At 49.7% G+C, this 19238-nt stretch overlaps 1 protein-coding gene across 4 annotated transcripts in view; it reads left to right on the top strand.

The window, feature by feature from the left end:
• STK26 (serine/threonine kinase 26) overlaps window positions 1-19238 on the top strand; it is a 234213-nt gene that overhangs the window by 7986 nt on the left and 206989 nt on the right. The window lies entirely within an intron of this gene.

Here is a 19238-nt window from a genome sequence, read left to right as displayed (position 1 = left end):
GGGCTGATTGGATGTTAGGGCTGAATGCAGCTTTGTTATTATTGCTGCGCAACCCCCAGTGTTCTCAACTAGGTAAGATGTATTCCCCATATCTGGTGGAGTGGAAGTTGATTTCCATCTTAAATACCAGGCATTACAAACCGGGCCCCATCTAATTCTTTTTAATAGTAGGCTGACATTGGTTGGTAGTAGTTGGCCAGCTGGATTATGGCTCCTGTGAACTACTAAGCTCATGTTGACCACAATAGATGGTGGGTGGTGGTTACATTCAGTTCTTTAATACATACACAGACTGGAACATTGACTACTCTTAAAGGAGTCATCCTTTCTCACCTCATGTAGTTAGCTGTCTGAAGTTTCATTCTGCCCTTTAGGAAGGGCTTCCATTAGAATGCATGAAGGACTGTTTTGCATCTGAAAAGTACACTCCATCATCACACAGTTTGTTGCAATAAATTTTCCCCCTAGTATTGTATACAGAAATCAAATCGTTTTTACCACCACCACCCCACCCCTCCCAAGCAGTGGCAAACCCAGTCATCTGGTTTGAGCATACTAATCCGCATTTGTGCTTGCAGCACATGCAAGCAGCATTTGTGTATGTCTGTAGTTACATGCACTTTTGGGCTTGCCAGTGTTTTTTCTCTCAAGCCAAAGCAGGATTACCAAGAACATGCATGGTCAGATCTATTCATGCTCTCAAATCTCTAAACTGTTGATTCCAGCTTGAGAAAGGGGACAGTGGTGCACTGCTAGAAGACCACAGTAATCCTCTTCATTGATAATCTCCATCTTCTCTTTTTATGCTATGTTGCTTTCATCCTCCCTTCTGACTGCAAGGTTATGATATTAACAGTGAATCTTGCTTTTTTTGGTTTCCGTGGTGACTACCCATACCTCTATTTTATACTTTTTTGTTGTTGCAGTTTTGATAGCGCGAACTTGACCCGAAGGTATCGGAGCCCTGTACATGAGCACCTGTTGCATTACAGATGTACACGTACTTAAAAAATGTTTTTTTAATTTTTTTATTTGATTTAAAACATAAGCAGGGCATATTACAATCAAATGGCATTCACATTAAGCATTATGGATTATATCAGACGTCAGTGACCTCACACACATCGATAAAACCTGATGCAGCATATTTATCCATATGGGCATTTTTTGGGAACTCGCCACCCCTTCCCTGACTCTGACTCATCATCTCCGTCCTGATTGGGTGGTTCACACAGATAACCTCTGAATTTGTTCCAGGCACCCCATATTTTTCCCATTTTCAGGGGCATCCACGGTGAGTGTATACCACTCTTTCTGCCATCATAGCCGCATCTAAATCCTTGCAGCAGTCTCTAAGCGTTGGTACTCCCCGGACCTCCAGTTTCTGGCTATATTACGTTTGGCAAACATTGCACCCAGCGTAACCCAGTCCTGAGCAGAGTGTGAAAGATCATTTGGCTCCCAAAAGTTCAGTAGACAACTCTTCCGTTCTGGGACAACCAACACCTCTACCACCTGTGACCATGTTCGCAGGACTTTGGCCCAATATGCAGCAATCTCGGGGCATTACCATATAGTGTGAAAAAAGGTTCCCACCTCCCCGCAGCCTCTCGGGCAAAAATAGTGTGTGGCAATCCCTATGGTGTGTAGGGTGGCCCTAGTGTAGTGCACGCGATGAAGTATCTTTAGCTGCACTAATCTGAGTCTCGAAGATATGGCTATTTCCCGTGGGGATGACTGCGCCGTCTGCCAATCCGCATCGTCGATCTCACCCAAGTCAGTGGACCATCTGTGCTTAAGTGTCGGTGTCGTGTCCGGCATGTTATTGATTCATTTATGATAGGTGAATGACATAGCCTTTTTGGGCATGTGCTCAGTAAGGAGTCTGTCTTCCAAAGGGGTGTCCTCTGGTATATTGGTGCCGGGCAGGAGAACCAAGCCTAGTGCATGACTGAACTGTATGTACCGAAATCTCTCAGTGGGTGCTAGCTCATATTGGGTCCTAAGCTGGTCAAATGGCACCATTGCACCCTTCTTCTATAAATCCCCCACCGTGGAGATACCTATTAGGTCTCCGACCAGAGTGGAGTCATTTGAGTGATAGTATCTTTGCATTTGAGACGAACCTGCGCTGTGTACCATATGCTAATTGTGTGCACCTTCGGTCCTATGAGGGAGGAAGATTTACCCCTATCATATAGAGTGGAGAGAATTCCTGCATCTCCCAGCTCATGTCTGTCTGGAATTCTGGTTCGCCTGAGGCGTGTGTACCATTGGTTATTTATTTTCAATTGTGCTGCCCAATAATACAACTGGATATCCGGATGGGCTATACCGCCGTCGTACCAGCCCCGAATCCGCTTTCTACAAGCTGAGTGGTCGCTCCCAGTGTCTCTTGCAGGCATCTGGTTTTATCGCGCTGCATTGCTAGAATTTTGATTTAAAAAGCGTCTTTCATTTGATTTCATATCGCCTGCTGCATTAATTATTTCTTAGCGCTGCCTTGTTTGAACTGATTTGTTACATTCCGCCTGCTGTATCAACTATTCCATAGCGCTGCCTTGCCTGAACTGCTTTAATTGTACTATTTCATTTGGATACTATTCATCTGCTGTGTTGCTTATTGCCGCTTTGCTTCGCTAGCGCTTTATTAATTGTTTCCACACCGCTTTCAGTCCTGTTAGCGCGTTTGACTGTAGCGCTACGCTGTGCCCCCCGCCCTCCGCCTCCATTTTGTTTGTTGTTGTCCTCGTGTGCCCGCCCCGCCTCCCAGCTGTGACGCCCTCGCCCCTCCCCCTCCACTATCCATATATGACAGTTCTTCACGCGCGCAGCGTCCACGCGCAGCGACCGCGCCCAATCCGCGCCGAAGGTGCGCCAAAGGTAAGCCCGTCTACGCCCGTCCGCGCCTGGACCGCGCCCAGCGCCAGACCCCCTGCCCCTCGCGCTCCCCAGCCCTCCCGCATTATCTATGATGCCGCCACCCTCCTAGCCCTCAACCCCGGCCGCTCCCCCAACTGCGTCCAAGCCGCTCCTGGACACACCCATGGACCTTTCTCCTGCTACTCCTGCAAATTCGTCGGCACCGACAACATCTCCGCTACGACCACACCACAGATTCCCGACCCCAACCACCTACAATGCATCCTTCTCAACACCCGATCGGTGCACAGGCACGCCATTGACCTATGGAACCTACTAGACTCCTTCTCTTCAGACGTCGCCTTCCTAACAGAAACATGGATGAACGCTTCCTCCGCTCCAGACATCACCATTGCCATCCCTGAAGACTATAAGATCACCCGCAAAGACCATACCAGCCACACAGGAGGAGGAGTCGCTATCGTCCATAAGAAATCTATCCGCATCTCTACTAGCTCTGACGCCAACCTCGCCAACTCGGAACACCTTCACTTCCAGATCCACATCGACCCCAAAACAACACTCAGAGGCACTCTCCTCTACAGATCACCGGGACCTCGCGCAAAATTCAGTGAAGACATCACGGACTTCATCTCTCCACACGCGCTCCCCTCCAAAGAATATATTCTTATAGGAGACCTCAACTTTCACCTTGAAAAGATAAACGACCACAACACCGCCACCCTCGTGGACAACCTCGCCAACCTCGGACTTAAACAACTAGTCACTTCCCCCACCCACATCGCAGGTCACACACTCGACCCCATCTTCACCTCCAGCAATCATGTCTCCTTCAGCCACACTACGGATCTCCTATGGACCGACCACAGCTGCGTTCACTTCACCTACAACAAGCCGAAACCCATCAACCACTCCCAACCTACCCTGCAAAGAAACTGGAACAAAATCACCACGGACCAAATCTCCGCATCGCTCCTTCGAAACTCCCCAGCCCTCTCTTCTGACGCCAACGAAGCCGCCGCCAACCTCACCCTATGGTTATCCAACACCGCCGACTCATTAGCCCCACTGAAAAAACGTCAAAGCAAACCTGGCAGCAAGAAAGCCTCATGGTTCAACGATGATCTCAAGAAGTCCAAGAAACTCTGCCGCTCCCTTGAAAAGGCCTGGAAAAAAGACCCAACCACCAGCACCAAGGACGCCTTCAAAAGCGCCACCCGCACTCACCACCAACTGATCCGAAAAGCCAAGAAAACAGCATTCATGGATCGACTTGACAACAACGCCCACAACAGCAAGGAACTTTTCAACATCGTCAAGGAATTTTCCAATCCCTCGGCCAACTCCAACGACATCACCCCCTCTCAAACCCTCTGCGACTCCCTAGCCTCATTCTTCCACAACAAGATTGCAGACATCCACAACAGCTTTGACAACCAACCCGGAAACCAACCCACCCTACCATCTGCTGACCATCTTCCCCCCGTGAACACCCTTAACGCCTGGAACCCAATCTCCACTGAGGACACCATCCGCCTGATGAACTCCATCCACTCAGGATCCCCCACAGACCCATGCCCTCACCACATCTTCAACAAAGCAGACTCCGTCATAGCACCGCACCTCAGAGACGTCATCAACTGTTCCTTCAACTCCGCTACCTTCCCAGAAGACTGGAAACACGCTGAACTCACCGCCCTTCTGAAAAAACCAACAGCCGACCCCACCGAACTCAAAAATTACCGCCCCATCTCGCTTCTTCCATTCCCGGCCAAAGTCATCGAGAAAGCCGTCAACAACCAGCTCGCCGCCTTCCTCGAAGCCAACAAATCCCTCGACCCCTCACAATCTGGCTTCCGAGCAAAACACAGCACTGAGACCGCCCTCATCGCAGCAACAGACGACATTCGAACTCTACTGGACAATGGAGACACAGTCGCCCTCATCCTCCTCGACCTCTCTGCAGCATTCGATACAGTCTGCCACAGCACCCTTCTACAACGCCTCAATAACATCGGAATCCAAGGAAAAGCACTTGAATGGATCACCTCGTTCCTCACCGGAAGAACCCAGAGAGTCCGCCTTCCTCCATTCAAGTCCGAAGCCTCTGAACTCATCTGCGGAGTACCTCAAGGATCCTCACTCAGCCCCACCCTTTTCAACGTATACATGAGCCCCCTCGCGGCCATCGCCTGCCAACACAACCTCAACATCATCTCTTACGCGGACGACACTCAACTGATCCTTTCTCTCACCAATGACCCCAGCACCGCCAAAACTAACCTACATGAAGGAATGAAAGAAGTAGCCGAATGGATGAAAGACAGCCGTCTGAAATTGAACTCAGATAAAACAGAAGTCCTCATCTTAGGTACATCCCCCTCTGCTTGGGACGACTCATGGTGGCCGGAAGCCCTCGGAAAAGCACCCATCCCGACAGACCACGCACGGAACCTTGGCGTCATCCTGGATTCTTCACTCTCAATGAACAGACAAGTCAGCGCCGTATCCTCTTCCTGCTTCAACATTCTTCGCATGCTCAGAAAAACATTTCGCTGGATCCCCTCCGAAACAAGGAAAACAGTCACTCACGCTCTGGTCACGAGCCGACTGGACTACGGAAACACCCTCTACGCAGGTACCACCGCTAAACTCCAGAAGAAACTCCAACGAATCCAAAACGCCTCAGCCAGGCTCATATTAGACTTCCCACGCTACGAACACATTTCTGGTCACCTTAAAGACCTCCACTGGCTACCCGTCAATAAAAAGGATCACTTTCCGACTGCTTACCCACGCACACAAATCACTCTACGACATCGGACCAGATTGCCTCAACTCTCGACTATCCTTCTACACCCCCTCCCGCCAACTACGTTCTTCCAGCCAAGCCCTCGCCACTGTACCTCGCATCAACAAGACCACCATGGGAGGCAGATCCTTTTCTTACCTGGCTGCTAAAACATGGAACTCACTCCCCGCTTACCTTCGCCTCACCCAGAACCACCTAGCGTTCAGAAAGCAGCTCAAAACATGGATATTTGACAAATAATCTTCCTCCCCTTCCTAAGCGCCTTGAAACCCTCTGGGTATGTAGTGCGCTATACAAATTTCATGACTTGACTTGACTTGACTATGCGTGCCGGTGCTTCCCCAGAGCAGGCCAGAGACAGCCGCCTCTATCTTCCTAAAATATGTTAGTGTAACGGGAAATGGGGTATTCTCTAATGCATATAAAAACCGTGGGAGCGTCATCATTTTAAAAAGGGCTGCCTTGCCCAGGAAAGTCAACGGCAGGCCATGCCATTGCTCCACTTCGCGCCAAAACCAGGGGTCACCAGAACCAACCTCAGTGTGTCGGCATTGTTCCTACTGAAACTATTGACGTTCTCGCGTTGTACACATCCATCCCTCATAAGGAGGGTATCGAAGCACTAGAATGGCGCCTATTTAATAGCGATCTGGAAGAGTACCAACAAATTTTGATTTTGGAATTAATGCAATTTTCATTATACCATAGTTATTTTGAATGGAATGGGAAATTTTTCAATCAATCCAATGGAACATCTATGGGTTTTGGGGGGGCCCCCTCATACGCGAACATTTTCATGAACAAATTCGAGACCGAGCACATTTTGAGCAATAGAAACTGGACAAAAGGATTAATGATGTTCAAACGCTTCATCGATGATATTTTTCTGATTTGGCAAGGTCCTAAGGAACAATTGGAAAGTAATATTGCCTCATTAAATTCGCATAACCCGAGAATTCAGTTCACACATACCAGTTCCAATGAAACTATTGCATTCTTGGATGTACAAATAATGCTAACTAACCATGGCATCAAAACCAAAGTCTTTCAAAAGACCACAGATCGTAACGCCAGCTTGTTATTTCAAAGCTTTCATCCTGACGCCCTCAAAAAACACCTACCAACGTCACAATATATCAGACTCAAAAGGATCACGTCCAACACAGAGGATTTACAAATTGCACTGCAGTCACAAACCAGGAAGTATGAAAAGAGAGGCTTTGCAGAATGCCTTGGATAAAGTGAACAAAACTAACAGAGAAAAGTTACTTGAGTCTAAAGTTAAAACGATCAAACAAAAAACTGTGTGTGTAATGAAATACTCAACGGAATCATGTCAAATCAAACGCATCATTAATAAACATTGGCATCTTATTCAAAATGAACCTGACTTGAACAACCTATACAGTGAAAAGGTAACATTCGCTTTCCAAAGATCAAAAAATCTTAAAGAACTGTTAAATACGCCAAAAAAGGAGAAACACAAATGGAAAGGAATGTTAAAATGTTTGAACTGTATCCATTGCAACAACGTAATAACTGGTACCATCATCATGCATCCCACCAAAGGATATCCCATTGAGTTATGCCACACCAGTACTTGTGACACCTCGAACTGTATTTACGCCATCAAATGCCCATGTGGCAAGATTTACGTTGGGCAAACGGAAAGAAAAATTAAAGTTCGCATTACAGAACACAAAAGCAATATTAGGCTTGTTAACTTTAAATCTTCTCTAGCATGTCACTGGAAAGAAGCTGGACACCAAATCTCATAATTAAAATTCATGGTTCTGGAGACCATCTCGCCACGCCAAGACATGGACCCGGTGAAACAAAGACTAAGGGCAGAATTCTTCTGGATCAAAAAATTGAATTCGAATCATCCGATTGGTCTTAATGATCGTGTGGAACACGCCTGCTTTCTATGATCTGTTGGCAGATATTACATTGACTTTTGAATGACTCTGATCCCCGCAGCTCCTTTTTGATGAATTAGTATATTATTTTACACTTGCATACATTCAGGCTGAGCATAAGTACATTTGTTTTCATGATGACACGGTTATATTATTTTATTTCGTATCACGCTGTTTTCGATCTAAAGCATCACCGCAATAGTCTCCCACGATAAAGATCATCCGCAGCGTTTTGTTTTGATTCCATCACACTCGGGTCACATGGTGGGGGCCTTTGGTAACACTTGCGTACCCATTGGTTCAACTCGCGATCACATGACACTTGTTCAACCAATAATATACCTGTTTGTACATGGGTCTCGATAGCATTGAAACTCTTCGAGGCACGGTGGCGTCCGCATTTCTGTAAGTCAATCAACGCGAATTACTGTGATAATTTGTCTTAGCATATCATTTTGGGTCTTTTAATATACGCACTTTGCTCTGGTTGGGAGGGTGCACATATCTTGAAGTCTTGTAAACGTATCGAGCATAGTGTGGGCTAAATATGTTAGATATTGCTTTGTAGCTTGTCACGACTTACTTTTGTTCATCTCATGGCACAGTTTTGTTTATCTTAGGGCACAATTTTCAGGTGAACAGTAGTCCTATTTTCATTACATGTTTCTTGACCAGATATAATTATTGTTGATGTTCAGCATTTTATATTGTAAAGGAGTGACTAATATGGTCCTGTTTGTCCCTCATTGCAGATCCCTGACGAAGGGTCAGATGTATATGACCCGAAATGCATTGGGTGAAGTAGAAAGGATATATTAATATCAACATTGTGACATAAGAACCTCATTATGCACACAAAGAAACAATGTTAACTCTTGATGGATTAATATTCTGTTGAAAATTTGAAACTGGATAAATAAATTGATGAACGATGGATAAGAAACCTTGATGTTTCCAAGTTAATTTTGCGCTCAGCCTCGAGGATAGATCACCCTACCCTCAACACTTGGCATTGTTCCTACTGCCATAAGTAGTGTAGTGTCAAACTAACCCCAATGCGGTATGCCCAAAAACTGTAACGGATATACATTTTGATGATCATTGCCCTGGTCATAAAAACAGTGAAACATGAAACAACTCTCAATAACCACCCTTCCCCTCCCACCCTCCTCCCTGCTTGACGGATTCACAACTACCCGCCACCCCAACAAAGCAGAGTGCTTAATACCCTTTCCCAGTTCTTCAACGAAGGGGGTAAGAGAAAACAACCTCCGCCCCCCCACTCCGAGGACTGGAAAGACCCAGCGTCCCTTTCGAGTTACATCAATTAGAACCAAAGCAAGACAACCTTCATAAGTGCCCCTTGATATCATCTTGGCAGGTCACACCCACATTTTATATCCAAAAGTACTTGATCAGGAGCAATGTAAAGCGTGCGCATTTTTACATCTTTGCATGCAACAGTACAACGATACCAGAAAGGAAAGAGTCCTGAGGAAGCGAGGCCTTGACGCTGTCAAGGCGCTGCAGATCCATTCGCCATCCAGCATCTTGCGTCTTTCCGAGGACTTGTGCTCACTCTTGTTCCATGTCCGCCTGTTGCGTCGTGCATCGCGGTGTCCAGTACGGCCCGATCGTGTGGCCTTTCGCCAGCCATCCAGCCAGTCTGGCACTTCTACAGGCATGAAGAAAAACCACGCCTTTCCTTAAGCTTCCACTCTCAATTTGGCGGGAAACAACATGGAGTACTTTATTTCACGCTCCCAGAGAGCCTTCTTCACGTCAAGGAATCCTCTGCGCTGTTTCGTGACTGCTGCGGTGTAGTCTGGAAAAATCGTGATGGCGCCATTGTGTATCCGGATCTGAGGGGCTCTTTGGGCGGACTGCAGGATTGCGTCTCTGTCCCTGAAGTTAAATATATGGGTCGCGGGGGAGCCCCCGGTTTCGGTCTGCCACCTTGGACCCGATGCGCCCGCTCAACTGAGAAGAAGTTGGACAGACCCCGCGGCTGGAGGTGAGTTGTAATTAAATCCTCAATAAACAACAATCGGTGTACAGAGTTCCCCCAGGAGAGCTCAAGAAATTTAGCTCAACCAGTATTCTCTCTCACTCAATTTAGACAAAGGGTGAAGTGAGGGTCTCGAGTGTATGGTGTAGACCCATATTCCAGAATGTAAGGATACCTCACACAGGCTACCGACAGGACTACAACTGTAGCCCCAGCCGATAGTCGTCCAGCGTCATCATCGGTATCCTGCTCCTTCGGCAGGCTGGCGGTGCAATGCCCGTCGGGCAGCGATGGGAGCTGCACTTTTGATGGAGATCTTTTATTCTGGGCCAGCGGGTGTGTGTGTGTGAGGGGCCTAGGGGAGTGTAATCGTGAGCATGGTAGTGAAGTTAAAAGAAGTCAGCGAAGTCCTGTTGGTAATAGTTTTAATAGTCAGGCTTCCTGCTTCGATTAAAAGGTACAGGGGTACTAAGGGGTGGTAAGCAATGAGACCAACCCTTACTCGACCCTTGAAGTGCAAGAAATGGTCAACATGTTTCACGCCCTAAGGGCGATTCATCAGGACCTGGGTGCTCATAAATTACTCGGGTCCTCTAAATTTAGTAGGACACCAGTATACGACCTGTACAAGTGTCGTATCGAAATGGTTCCACACAGGGGACTTCCTGGGAACCCTAATGTTTCCTCCTGGAAACCTCACGCGCCGTCCAGGTGGGGCCGGCAACGAGTGAGGTAATCCTCGAACGTCGCTGCAGGCAGGCTTCTCTGCACCTACCCCTCCCACTGGAAACCAACGATCTGGACAGCCGGCCCGGCCCGGCTGTCCAGATCGTTGGTTTCCAGTGGGAGGGGTAGGTGCAGAGAAGCCTGCCTGCAGCGACGTTCGAGGATTACCTCACTCGTTGCCGGCCCCACCTGGACGGCGCGTGAGGTTTCCAGGAGGAAACATTAGGGTTCCCAGGAAGTCCCCTGTGTGGAACCATTTCGATACGACACTTGTACAGGTCGTATACTGGTGTCCTACTAAATTTAGAGGACCCGAGTAATTTATGAGCACCCAGGTCCTGATGAATCGCCCTTAGGGCGTGAAACATGTTGACCATTTCTTGCACTTCAAGGGTCGAGTAAGGGTTGGTCTCATTGCTTACCACCCCTTAGTACCCCTGTACCTTTTAATCGAAGCAGGAAGCCTGACTATTAAAACTATTACCAACAGGACTTCGCTGACTTCTTTTAACTTCACTACCATGCTCACGATTACACTCCCCTAGGCCCCTCACACACACACACCCGCTGGCCCAGAATAAAAGATCTCCATCAAAAGTGCAGCTCCCATCGCTGCCCGACGGGCATTGCACCGCCAGCCTGCCGAAGGAGCAGGATACCGATGATGACGCTGGACGACTATCGGCTGGGGCTACAGTTGTAGTCCTGTCGGTAGCCTGTGTGAGGTATCCTTACATTCTGGAATATGGGTCTACACCATACACTCGAGACCCTCACTTCACCCTTTGTCTAAATTGAGTGAGAGAGAATACTGGTTGAGCTAAATTTCTTGAGCTCTCCTGGGGGAACTCTGTACACCGATTGTTGTTTATTGTTGTCAGGACAAGTACATTGGACCCCCTTAAAAATCGTCCAACCTTTCTTTCCCCTTGTTTGATATCGTAATTAAATCCTCCTCAAAGAGATCCCGCGCCGGAACCCCTGTCGCCTCTGGCACGCCAATAAGGCGGATGTTGTTCCGCCTCGATCGCCCCTCCTGATCCTCGAGGCCGGCCGCCAGAAGTTTGTTGTCCGCCTCCAGTTGCTGTACCTGTTTTTTAAGGGTGGAAGTGTCCGATGACAGGGCCGCCGTCGTAGTCGCGACCTCCGACACCTTGGTGGACATTTTATTAAAGTCTGCGCGGATCAGGGCAAGATCTGCTGCGAGAGTCCCAATACGGGAATCCACCTTATTCAGGGTGGTCATGATGTCTTGTAGGGTCACGTCCTGCGTGACTCCACCATCTGCTCTAGCCGATATTGGGACGTCTTTGTCCTGCACATCTCCTTTCGACTTTGTAAACGCAAATTTATCCAGTTTTGCCTGATTGGTTCCTTTTGCGTTTCTGTTGCTCATGGCGGCCGCAGAAGTGATGGACCCATGTTGATCAGGGCCATTGAGTGCTGTAGTCCGCTGGACCGACCACTATGCCGCCACAGCCAGCCGGTTAAACCAGACCCCGAATCCTGAGGGCTGCACAAAGACTTTCGGGACCCTTATGCTACCATGCGCGTGCCTCTGGTGAATGGCAAAGCAGAGGGGTTAGGTCCCCCGCCGTTCCCCACTACTGCGCAGGATATGAGTGTTGTGTGTGCCCTGAGTATAGGTGAGGAGGCTGCTGGCTGCTCACGGGTCCCGAGTACCATTGTTTTACTGTGGTTCATGCCCCTTGGACAGAGCGTGGGTCCTTCCTTCCCAGAGTGGCATATGCTGGCAGTACAACCCCCGGGGGCAGACGTTCGCAGCAGCCTGAGATAATTTAATAAGTAGAGTTTGTGAGTGTGAGGCAGCCCACCCACGAAGCACGGTGTACCTCAGCACGTCCTCGGTGAATATGATGCCCCTCCACAGCAAGCAGGAGTGCGCGCCCCCAAAATGGCGTCAAGGGATCCTTGTCTGCCCTCGCTCCAGCCGTCACAGGGACATTACTCAGGTCGCGCTGCGGGGATACCACCAAACCCTGCCTCCTGCTCCAGGGATGTGCAATCGGACGCCGCCACTCACTGTATCACAGAAAGGGGGGAGCGCTCCACCAACCGTAACTTCCGATCCGACCTCCATGCTGCCGCCACCGGGCACTCTTAGAACTTTAGATCCCGTCTGCCGTTTGCATGTAAGCCCCAGGACGCCGCACTCTGCCGCAGTCTCTGGGAATGTCGCACAGCAACAGAACCGGTTGTGGAAAAAGGTAGGGCTAGGACCTTTCTCAAGTTTTGCCCGGCGCTAACCGCCCTTTTACCATTCAAATTACCAAGCAATGAGGCAGGCGCCGGAGACCAGAAGGCAGGAAACAGAAGTTTTATTCCGACGGAGCAGAACACATCAGATCAGACAACAAGGTATCGTCTCGAGGTGCTCTAGCAGCCACTCAGAGGCCTGGCCTCTTATACACTGGTTTATGGCATGTGACCTTCCTTTAATACAATCACAACTTTGTAAGGCATGGGAAAAGACATCCCCGTAATCCTCGTGTTAATCCCACCCCCATATACATTCACAATGGAGGTCCTCAACCTGCTGATAAGAGAGAGGGTCATCACGCAGCTGAGTGTTTCGTCGAGTCTTGGGATGTGTGCGCCTGATCATGTCACAGGGGGTGGGGAGGCCTGGATCAATAGAGGGTCCTTTGAAGGAGAGCGACCTCATACAATAAGGGCAGTAAATGGTATCTCTCGGCTTAGGCAATGGCCTCGGACCTGTGTGGACAGTCGGACACCGGGTGAGGGGCCATCAATGGAGTGGTATTCATGCTGCGTGGACAATCCAGCGCAGAGGGGAGGTTTATCAACAGAGGGGCATTCATGGGAAGAGAGGAGGTGTTGGTCAGGCGCTGGCATGACTTCCAAGGACAGGGTCATGCAGATGGGTCATGCTCGTAAGGAGGAGGGAGGGGGGAGCCAGGGTGCGCGGAGGATGCTTGCTGGGTCAGAGGGGCGCGCTGGCGATCGGTCGTGGACAGGGAGACCATGATATCTAAAATGGCTGCCGTGCACGTAATACATAGGTGACCTAGAATGGCTGACGCGCGCGTAGTGCATAGGTGACAAGCTGGCGCAGACGATGTTCAGATCGCAAACTAAAATTCCACAGTCCTCCCTTTTAACATGTCTCGCCAACTTGTCAGTTCGGATTTATCCCCATAAGGCCACGTAGTTCTACTTCATAGAGGGGGCTCATGTGCTCTTTTCGGAAGTCCAAAGTCTTTGGGCACATGTAGCTAGAGAGAAGGCCGAACAATGGTGGCAGACATTGAATACCTAAGCAACACCCACATAATATTACAATAGGTATCAGCACGAAGGAAAACAACTTCCAACCCCAATTTTTCAAAGTGTCCCAAAACCAGCTCCCAAGCGACCATCCTTCCTGCTCTTGGTGAACCTCTGAGGACAGTCTGTGGAGGTGTTCAATGGCTTTGTAGACTGAAGGCGAGTTGTCAGGTACGTAGGTGCAGCAGCTGGATCCGATGATGCGGCATGCTCCTCCTCGGTCGGCTAGGACTACGTCTAGGACGAGTCGATTTTGAAGGGTCACAAGGCGGACCGCCTGAAGTTCCGCAGTGTTGTTAGCGAGGATGCCAGCCGTGATGTTGATCGTTGTTTCTACGGCCTGGGTCAGATGTCGGATAGCACGGCTATTTGCCATTGGACCCCACAGAGGAACAAGTCCCTTTGCTGCATCCAGGAACTGTGCTCCGGTGGAGTCGGTTTGTCCAAGGTCGTCTGCACGCCTCTGCCGGTGGTGGTTGGCAGGGGCTACATATGTGGGTGGAAGAACGAAGGCAATATAACAGGTGCCCTTCCATCCTCTCGGGAGCCAGGTGTAAGCCTTGGTGCCACACACAAAGTACATATTCGGAGAAGCAACAAAAGAAGGGGGTTCAGCTAAGTCCAATGTTCTGGTGACTCGGCAGGCGCTGTAACCCACCAGCTGCGTTCCCTGGCCTTCTAGGCACACAAGGCCAGTGACATTGATCACGGACAGAGCCACAGTCAGGGTGGCGGTAGTTTGTTTCTGCAGATGAGAGAAGGTGGTTCTGGCTGGATTGTGGAGCACCTGTACTTCGACTCGTTCTTTGGCTGGAATGTCTTTGATGAAGGTGGTGCCTGCGAGCGCAGGACACAGGGCAGCTGGAGTCTTTCCTGTTTTGTTCAGCCAGAACCCAGAGTAGAAGAGTGACACTGTCCGGCTGGAGGTGGCGTTGTCCCTGTGGCTCTCTTGCATGAGGATCAACCAGGCGAGGCAAGAGCCGTGAACTGAGAAGGGTGAAGGGATGAAGGGGATGGAGTGTCCAGTGGCATGCGGGAGCAACCCACAGATCCAACAGTTCGTAGCATTTGCAGCAAGGTTATGTTGGTGCAACAGTTGCACGAAGGAATTGTTCCAGAATTCCCTGCGCCTTTCTCGGAGCTGAGGCGACAGAGAGATTAGGTGATGCTCTTTCAGGGGTGTTGGCTGTGCAGTAGGTAGCAATGTCTCATGAGCCGGTGTGCTCTCTTCCAGAATCCAGAAGGAGGTCATGAGAAGGAGGCAGAAAAGGAAGACAATGAAGAGTGCAATTGTTTTTGATTTGTGCAGGTTGTCAGTCTTTGGATTTCTATACTGGGTATTTCCCGTTGCTTCCATCATCTTCTTATCTGGCGCTTCCATCATCTTCTTATTTGGCGCTTCCATCACCTTCAAGGGGCTCGGTAGTGGGCAGAACCACAGACCTCGTTTAGCTTCTCTCCCGGCAACCCTTGATTGTGTGTAGGTCACCGTTCTGAGATTTTAACTTAGTCCGTGGCCTACTTAGCCGAGACTCCCTCCTTTCGACGCAGGAAATACCCTTCTCTGGATGGCACAGTAGGATCAGAGAATTTTGCAAGTTCGAGTGCCTCAGTATCTGGATAACAGTCCAATATCGGTCGGTCTTTGCTCAGGAGCTCTTCTTGGGTGTTGATGCTTTCTGTCGTGGCCAGGTTTGCAGAGACCTTCCGGCAATGATGCGCGTGCAGCCAGTGCCTCTTCCCCTCCACTCGGAGTGCCGTTCGGGTGGTGATCAGCACTTGCCAGGGGCCCGTCCACCGAGGCTCCAGACTCTTGGTTCGCTGGAAATTTCGTATCAATACGAAATCTCCCGGTTGGATGTCGTGACCGGGGCCCCTGGAAGCATCGGGGATGGCCTGCTGCACCTGTTGATGAATGACAGACAACGTTTTAGTTAACTTGCACAAATAATCAGATAGTAGGACGTCTGGGACGTCATGAATGGAGGTCGGTTTGGGAGCAGTCCAGAGATTCATTGGCCGCCCGAACACGACCTCGTAGGGGGTCAAATGGTGCTTGGTGGGAGTGGAGCGCATTGATAACAAAGCCAGTGGGAGGGCATCCGGCCAGTTAAGTCCAGTGGTGGCCACTATTTTTGCCAGTTTCAGCTTGAGTGTGGCATTGTGGCGTTCCACTAGACCAGCGGATTGGGGGTGGAAGACCGCATGGAATCGTTGCTTCACCCCCAACCCTTTCAGGATTAGCTGGATAACCTCAGCTATGAAGTGGGGGCCATTGTCGCTCCATAAAATTCGGCAAAGGCCATAGCGAGGGAAGAATTCCTTCAGTAGTACTTTGGCAGTAGTCATGGCAGTGTTGTCACGGGTTGGATAGGCTTCTACCCATTTGCTGAAGGCACATACGATGACTAGTACATACTTCAGGTTTTGGCATCTCTCTAGTTGGATGTAATCCATCTGAAGGACCTCAAAGGGGTGATTGGGGGTCCCAAACCCTCCCCGGGGCACTACAGTCCCTTTCCCGGGGTTGTGTTGCAGACAGATAAGGCACTGCTGAACTAGGCGTCTGGCTGAGTCAGGGATTTTGTCGTTATGCCAGACTTTGGAAATGAGTTCGATCATGGGTGCAGATCCTATGTGTGCGGGGGAGTGGGCCATGGTCAGTATGGGAATCAGATATGAGTCGGGCAGCATCCATTTGCTTGCATCCTTCGTTCGCCAACAGCCTTCCTCATCCTTCAAACCCACCCCTGCCCATTTAGTCAGCTCGTGAGGGGTGCTGGCCGATTGTATGTCTCTGATCATTATCCTTGTGTCATTCCATGTTTCTGCTTGTGACCTGGTCACGTACATGCGTGTCACCGTCCTATTCTCGGCTGTGGTTCGTGCAGTAATGTCGGCCAATGCATTCCCTTGTCCAACTAAGTCTGTCACCCTTTTGTGTGCCTGACATTTTATCACCGCTAATCGTTTGGGGAGGAGAACTGCTTCAATCAGGGCGGAGACTAAATCTCCGTGGAGGATCGGGGTGCCGTGGGACGTCAGGAATCCCCTCTTCCCTCCACAGGAGCCCAAAATGGTGGACCACTCCGAAGGCATACTGGCTGTCCGTATATACGTTCGTGGTGGTCCCTGCGGCTATGATGCATGCTCGAGTGAGGGCTATCAGCTCTGCTGCTTGGGCAGATCGTTGTGTGATGCAGGCTGTCTCAACTACTGTTCGGGCTGTCGTTACTGCATAGGCAACTGAAGTGGTGCCATCTGGGAGTTTGATGCAAGAGCCGTCTACCCATAGCTCTCCATCGGGGTCAGGGAAAGCAGTGTCTCGGAGGTCAACCCTACTCCTAGTTTGTTCGTCCGTGAGGGTCACACAGTCGTGGATGGGAGGAATGTCAGGGTCATTTTCAGGCAGGGGTAACAATGTGGCAGGATTCAAAGTCGTGCATCTTTTTAGTGTGATGTGGGGTGCAAGTAGCGTCAGTTCATACCCTGTCAGTCGTGCGCTAGTCAGGTGTTGGGTCTTTGTCTGATTCAAGAGGGTGTCGACTGCATGGGGTACTAGCACTGTGAGGGAGTAGGAGGAAAGGAGAAATGTCGCGTCAGTAGTGTTGTTTTCTAGGTCAAAGGTAATAGGTACGGACAGGGGGTTAGTGGAGGGCGTCCCATCGAAACCTATCGACGTTATGTGTGAGCCAGACAAGGGTGCCCTTGGAATCAGTCGTTTTGATAACACACTACGTGTCGCCCCAGTGTCTACCAAGAATGGAGAGACTGTACCCAAGACCTTAGCGGTGACATAAGGACCTTGCTGGTCAACACAGAGCTCGACTGGATCCCTCCCTTGCCCCTGGCAGTCCTATGCAAAGTCGGGGGCATGTTCACCTTCAGATAGCTGATATTGGTTCTGTCGGGGACGGTCAAATGTGTTCAGTCTTCCTGATCTGTCATTATTGGTGTCGTTGGGGCTCCCTCGTCCCTGTATTCTATTCCTCGGACCACCCGCCACATCCCTGGACTCCCTATTTCTGTTCATTTCTATCAGAACTGGACACTGAAATTTCCAATGACCGAGCCCTTTGCAGAAGGCGCATTGGTCATTGCTAACGTCTCTACGTCCAGTGTGGGGTGCTGGGGTGTGATCTTTAGGAGGTAGATCTCTGGGGGTGGTTGATTGGTAGTTCCCCCTTTGGTGTTCCCGTCCTAGCGCTATACCCTGTATCTGGGCTATCATTACCCTTTCCTTCAAATCTTTCTTCTTTTTCTCGGACGCCCTATCATTCTCATTCTTTTGGTGCTCGTAATACTGAGCCATCTGAAGGATAGCTGCGGGTTTGGAGGCCCCCCAACTACTCTCACTCGTCTGTAGTTTTTGGGAGACCTCCTGTGTTAGTCCCTTTACGTAATTTTGCACAAACAGGTGCTGTCCGGTTGCGGTGGTCATATCTTGGCCACTGTAGTCGGAGAACACGGTCTCGAATCGGGAGAAGTATTCTGACACATCCTCCTGGGGTTTCTGTCGACAGGCCGTGACTATCGACCAGTCTACTTTTCTTTCCGGGACCAGGGTTTTTAACTTCTGGACCAGTTTGTCTGGGAGTTCCAGTATGTCCTTCACTGGTTTACTCCCCGGCTCTCGCTGTCTATCTAGTTTACCGAGTTGGTCCCAGGTATGTCCAAACAGATCCGTGTGGTCGACTTTCCGGATTTGCTTCCACACATCAGCTGGCAGGCATAACCCAAAGAACAAGTCAATATCTGCTAAAGTCATTATTGTCGAACCCAAGGCTGTGCCTAATTCAGTATAAAATGCCGTCGGGTTCTTTCTTAAGTCGGGCAAGGTTTGCTTGAAGGTTAGGATGTCTTGTCGGTCCCATGGTTGGTAAACCCAATTGTACACAACCCTCCCCTTTGCATTTTCACTATTAACATCATCGCTCGTTCCCTGGCCCCGTGGCGGGATCCAGTAAGGAGCCGCTTCTCTGATAGGCATCATAGTATTGGCTACCTCTGCCGAGGTTGTTTCAGGGACCGTAACCTTGGTTTCTGGTTTCTGTTCCGCGAGGTGGCGGAAGACCTCAAGCATTTGCATGAAGAGCTCCGTCGCCTCACGTTCAGTCCCATCTCCAACATCAATCTTTCTATACAGTGTGGTTAGTTTAGCTGGACCCTTACTCTGATACCTATCTTCATACGCGGTCAGGGTGTGGTAGCTGAACCGCAAAATGAAATGCCGTCTATGGCTGTCGGCATGTGAATTATATACGCTCATGGTGTATTCTTCGCTCTCCCTTCGTTCTACCAATGTTTTTGCTATTTCGTTGATCCCATCCCGCTCGTCTTTGCTTAACCTACTTAACCTGGCGGATGATTGTTTGCTAGCCTCGGGGTCGTCTAACAAAGTTGTTAATGTGGCTGGTGCGGAGGCCATGAGGGTCGGTGCACTAGCACTAGGGCCACTTTCACTCACACTCGGGGTTTGCAAGTTTTGTTGGCTGGGAGCATATGGAGGGGGCATGTAGATGATCGGTGGACCTAGCAATAGCTCATCGTTTGTCCGTTGTTTGGAGGGTAGTTCAGGATA

The sequence above is a fragment of the Lissotriton vulgaris genome, chromosome 4_1, assembly GCF_964263255.1.
Source record: "Lissotriton vulgaris chromosome 4_1, aLisVul1.2, whole genome shotgun sequence".
NCBI lineage: Eukaryota > Metazoa > Chordata > Amphibia > Caudata > Salamandridae > Lissotriton > Lissotriton vulgaris.
Note: the sequence above shows the minus strand (reverse complement) of the source record. Positions and strands in the feature narration are given on the sequence as shown.